Here is a 6319-nt window from a genome sequence, read left to right as displayed (position 1 = left end):
GTAGTAAAACGGCTCGTTTACTATCGATAGTATTCTAGCTCAACTCTATACATGTATATGTACATATACATGTATATGTACATATACATGTATATGTACATATACATGTATATGTACATATACATATATATGTACATATGTATATATATATGTATATATATATATATATATAGACCAAGGCTGGTGTCACGCCCCGAGATCGCTACCTTTTTGGTCCGGGTCAAGCGCGTTGAATAGACGCCGGACGGACAGAACCTCTCCTGTCCGCCCAAGACTCAAGCAACGAGATCCTATACAACAAGTCCCTAGGAAAACAACTTGAGACACGTACAAGATCAAACAACCATACGAGAGCACAATCAGTGCTAAACAACTAAGAGCAAGTATCACGAGTAATGTACAAGTGAATAAAAGAGAGATACTTATTTATTATATTCATTTAACCTTTTTAATACAACTTGATTACCATTTAGCTTCCAAAATATGAACATAAGGCTTACATCTTCCAAAATAGTCTCACAATCTATACATTATCTACTCTCAAACATATATATGGAAACTCTAATGTAAATAGGAAGTATCTATCAACTAGCACTAGGGCGCTAAGCCCTTACCACGATCCTCAGCTGGCGCACTCGTACTCGGCTCTGCAACAAAGTAGGGTGAGAACTATTGTCCATAGTTCCCAGTGGGTTCGGCCGCCGACTCCGCCGATCTCCCCACTAGGTCTAAGCAGGCATAGACAGATAGATAGATAGATAGATAATTTGAAAGCAACGACAATGATAAGGAGAAATACAAGTACTCTACCATGCCTTAATCCAATATAATGAATGCATGCAACTCATAGTAAAGGCTAGCTACCATACTACTATGTTCAACAATAAAGCTATTAATTAGATCACCCAATCTCTTGGCTAATCCGAAGGCTCACGTTTTTAAGTCTCATAGGGGAGGAGTCTCACAGCACACGACGACTGCCCCCTTCGTGTGTCTAAACTCTGAAGTGCACAGCTTGTGTGGAGCGAACATAGCAAGCGCAGACAGACTATGTGAGCACGATCCAATCCTTGTGAACCGGGAATACCCTACCAACTAGGGATGGCATCATCATGGAATCAATGTACCTCTATACTCAAAATCCTAGTGTTTCAACTATACTAAGGTTTTCATGCCACTCATCATGCGTTTAACATTAACTAGATGTCACTCGTTCTTGTTACATGATCCCAATACACTAGTTCACACTTTACTAGGTTTTCATCCACATAGGCACATTCATCATTTATCATCTCATTATAGGATTTCACATCGCTATGTCCTGATCTCATGCATACTAGGTTCAGGTGTCCAAGCCAACAACAATACTATACTAGCATGCAAGAATATGTAATAATAACTAAGCACCCTATAATGCATCATGCTTAATATGTAAATATGGTCAACAATACACTTAGACATAGGGAGCAGTTCAACTGCTTCAGGATGGTCACCACCCATCTTTTGGCGATGCTACGACGTAAGGAATCCAATCTCACTATCACTCGTCGCCGCTTCAACCTCTCGAGCGGAAACGAAGCCGAAACGCCCTTCACTTGGTGATATCTCCGCACCGACTCGACGAATAGTCGAACCGTCACTGCCAACGCGTTTAGATACCTAGTAATTAGGTTTACAACCAACTAATTTAGATCAAAATCCTAGATTTCCCAAAATCCTATTTTGGAGCCCTAGGTTTCAACAAATGCCATTTATCCTTATAAAACCCCAAATCTAGGTGATTAATATCTTACTAGCATCATAGGGTTTATCCAAAACCAATCCTAGAGTATAAAACCTAAACCCTAGGAAGATGCCATTAGAGAGGTTAAAGCTTACCTCAATACCTAGCTCCAAGCTTGAAGAAGAATGAGAAGATGATGCCTAGCCTTCTCCTTGCTTCAATCTCCACCAACTCCTCCTCCTTTCCCACCTTATAGAGAGAGAGAGGAAAGCTATTAGGGTTTGGTTGAGAGAAAGATGAGAGGAGTGAGCCCTCTCTCACTCTCATATAGCCTCACCTATATAACAATTGCAGAAAAGCCCCTCAACTTTACGATCACATGACAGCCTATTTTTGGGCATTTCGGGCTACAGGGACCGGTCTATCCCTAGAGAGACCGGTCCCCGAGAGCAACTCTTGCGGGTAATAGCCTTTGCCCATTTTTCACGCTTACGGGGACCGGTCCCTCCCACCAGGGACCGGTCCCCGAGAGCAAAATCCTGCACAGAGAATTTTCTGCCACTTTCCATGCTTACGGAAACCGGTCCCTCCCACCAAGGACTGGTCCCCAAGAGCAAATTATGCAATTATGCAGAATTTCACCAATTTGCTCTCCGAGACCTTCCACAATGCACTTTTGCATTTTCGATGACTTCGGCTTTTCCGAAGCATGCCAAGTCGACAACAAGTCGATTCTAATCAAAATTCAACTATCGGATTTCGAGAATTCACTTCCTTACAGCTGGAATACTATTAATAGCACTAAGCTATTGGTGATATTAGGTTTTCGGCCATTGGTTAGAATGATGTGGCTCTCTAGGGTAGAGTGAGTTATTGGTTTAATAATATAATTTAACGGATAAAAATAGTCAAAGGGTTAATCTAACGGCAGAAAACTTAATAGCACCAAACGTTTGGTGCTATTGATAGTATCCCAGCTGGACTCTATATATATATATATATAGTATTCCAGCCGGACTCTATATATATATATATATAAAGTCCGGCTGGGATACTATCGATAGCACCATGCATTTGGTGCTATCAAATTTTCCGCCGTTAGATTTAACCCTTTGACTATTTTCACCCGTTAGATTATACTATTAAACCAACAGCTCACTCAACTCTAGGGGGCCCAAATCATCCTAACCGTACATTTTTTAATCCAACGGCCGAAAACCTAATAGCACAAAATGCTTTGTGCTCTTGATAGTATTCCAGCCTAAGTCTATAGAGTCCAGCTATGGTGCTTGTAAAAGCACCAAGCACTTGGTGCTTGTAAGTTTTTTACCGTTAGATCTATTCCTTGGATCATTTTCAACCATTAGATTATACTATTCAACCAACCAACCACTCAACCCTAGGGGGCCCACATCATCCTAACCGCATATCTCTTAATTCAATGGCTAAAAATCTACAAGCACTAATAACTTGGTACATTTAAAAGCATAGAAGCTCAATTATATATATATATATATATATGTAGTGCATCTGGTATGCTTCTGGTACCACGGAGCGCTCCGTGCTTCCAAGTTGTTTTCGATGTTCGGACTTTCGAATCGACGATCGGCTCCATTAGACTTGATCTAGAGTATTTGAAGTATCTAGAAAATAAATTTTGCGATTTTTCGATATCATTTGCCTAGTGATCGAAATGGCTCAAAATCAACGACTGAAAATAAAAATCATACAAAATATGATGATATGACATTAAAATTTTAAATCAAACTTATTGATCTTGTTTTATACGGTATAAAGAATTTTCTATCAAAATTTCATGTGATTTGTATTGCTACACGCGTTAATGCAAATGGCCTCACACGGTCGTTAAAATTATTTATTTGAGCCCTCGATCAATAGGACAATGATATCGAAAATCACAAATTTTTGTCTAGTATTTAATACTTTTAGATAACTCTAACGGAGGTGATCGTTGATTCGAAAGTTTGACATCGGAAAAAACTTGAAGCAGGAGGGCATCGTGCTTCCGAAGGCATCCGCTCTACTAAGGTATATATAGAGAGGAGAGAGAGATGACGAGAAGGCCGGCTACTTGCTATTAATAGACGAAGAGCAATTGTGCTACCAAAGTTTCGCCATTAGATCACTTTTTGATCATTTTCACCGTTTAGATCATACTATTCAAACAATCACCCACTCAAGCTTAGGGGCCGCATCTCATGAACTGCCATGCTTCTTAATGCCTATGGCCAAAACTATGAAGGGGGTGGACCATATGACGTGTGATGCTAGTTGAGAGTAGCATTAGTAGGCCTGTTGCAGATATTATAATATGATAGTTTATATATAAATAATAGGGCTACTATACTCTTACGAGTATTGGGTCCTTCGTACTCATAAGTTATTTTCGATGATGGAGCCTCCGAATCGACGATCCAATCCGTTAAATATGATCTAGAGTGTTTGAAACTTCTAAAAAATAAATTTCATAATTTTTTGAAATCATAATAAAGTCTATCAAGCGGGCATAAAATGAATGGTCGAAATCGAACGACGTCCTAAAAATGAATGATCGGAATCTTCAATTTAAGATCGGAGTTATTGATATTTATCTAGGTAGTGTATAGAATTTTTTATCAAAAATTCAACCGATTCCGATACTTTTATATCGTTAAACTACTAAGTATCTCATACTGGTCGTTAAAAATTGTCAATTTTGTGATATTTTGATCGTAAGGTAAATGATGTCAAAAAATTATAAAATTTGATTTCTAGAAGTTTTTAATACTCTAGATAATATTTAACGGTATGAATCGTCGATTCGGAAGCTTTATCATCGAAAACGACTTATGAGTACGAGAGCGATCGTACTCATAAGAGTATAGTAGCCGGACTCACTCTCTCTCTCTCTCTCTCTCTCTCTCTCTCTCTCTCTCTCGCTCGCTCGCTTTCTCTCTATATATATATATATATATATTTGATGCAATATTTGAATTTGTATTTTAAAAATTTAGATTTAATGTAATATATTTTGAAATATTGAAAAAGAAATAATTATTTTGGATTTGAATTTTCGGGTTCAGGTTCGAATTTGGGTTTCAGATTTTTGATCTTCGAGTTTGGATATGGATTTTAAAAATTCGTCGGGTTCGGATCTCTGGTTTGGAGACGGTTCGGGTTCGGATTTTTAAAAATCCATCATGACATATTGATTCCAGAAAAATCAACTGATGCCAGAGTATTACTGATTTGTTCACTTGTAGTCCATAAGTTTTTTTTTTTTTTTTTTTTTTTTTTTTTTTTTTTTTTTTTTTTTTTTTTTTTTGGGTGTTTGTGACAGCTCAGCATATTAAATAAAAAAAAAGAAAACACTCACAGCAGAATTGTTCATTACGACCTGCTAATTCGGTACTTCCACCTACTCCCGTGCCATGGAGATATTAGTGCGTGCACCGGATGTACGAGTATGTTTTATGCACCGCGCCGATAAAAGTTTATAAAATAAAAGTTTTTAAAAATTAAAAGCTAGCTGATTGGATTGTTTTGTGATATTTAAATACCTTTTATAAATTCAAAATTATAAATTTTAGATACTATATTTTTTTACAAATTAAATAGTAATTCTTTGTTTGCCATCAATTTTGAAGACAACTAAATGCCTCAATAACGTAATTGTATTTATTGAATTAGATTTTAATTTTAGCTAATGAATCATCAAAAATTATTTTGTGTGGAATTTATCATATTATTCCTTATTATCTGAAATGGTACAATATAATTAATTTAAAATATAACAAATATCTTAAGAAAGAAACTCTAATTGCACTCCTAAAAATAGAATGTAAATATTACACCCATCTATTTTGAGGTTTATATTCTATTTTATGATTTTTAATATTAAAAAAATTAGTGTGAAAGTATTGGCATATGAAAGAATGTGGTGTAAGATTTATTTTTATTTTTGAATGCATAAGTAGCATTATTCTATCTTGTACTTAGCCCTGGCAAACGAATAGATTGGGTAACTCGTGGGCGGGTCATTGTACCTGCGGGTTATTTGGGCATGGGTAAAATTTATCCGTAAATTTTTGGATAGCCAATATTTTTACTCATACCCGTCCGCGGATGGGCGGTTGGGTATGCGGGTTGCCATCAATCTTTTTTTCTTTTTTGCTCTTATATGTTTTAAATACAAAATACATATAAATAAGTTTTAAAAGTATAACATAACTTATTATTGAAAATATCATAACATACAATAAAAATATTTAAAGTCTTAAAGTAAAAAAAATTCATAAAAAAGTAACACAATAAGAAATTAGGGTTAGGATTTCTAGAATGAGTAAATAAAAAAATATATATTTTAATTAAGAAAATATATTTTATAATTAAAAAATATATGTGTGGGTATCCGTTGGTACCTGCGGGTTATCCAAAATGCCTACAATTTAGTGGGCACCCACCCGTTTTATTCGTAATTTTTTGGGTTATAAAAGTTGATACCCATACCCGCAAATTTACGGGTAACATGCAAACACCCGCAAAAATGGGTCGAGATTGTCAGATCTACCTTTACTAATATATATTCTGTACTAG

The sequence above is a fragment of the Ananas comosus genome, linkage group 9 (assembly GCF_001540865.1).
Source record: "Ananas comosus cultivar F153 linkage group 9, ASM154086v1, whole genome shotgun sequence".
Classification (NCBI taxonomy): Eukaryota; Viridiplantae; Streptophyta; class Magnoliopsida; order Poales; family Bromeliaceae; genus Ananas; species Ananas comosus.
The sequence above is the reverse complement of the archived record's forward strand: the minus strand, read 5'-3'. Positions refer to the sequence as shown.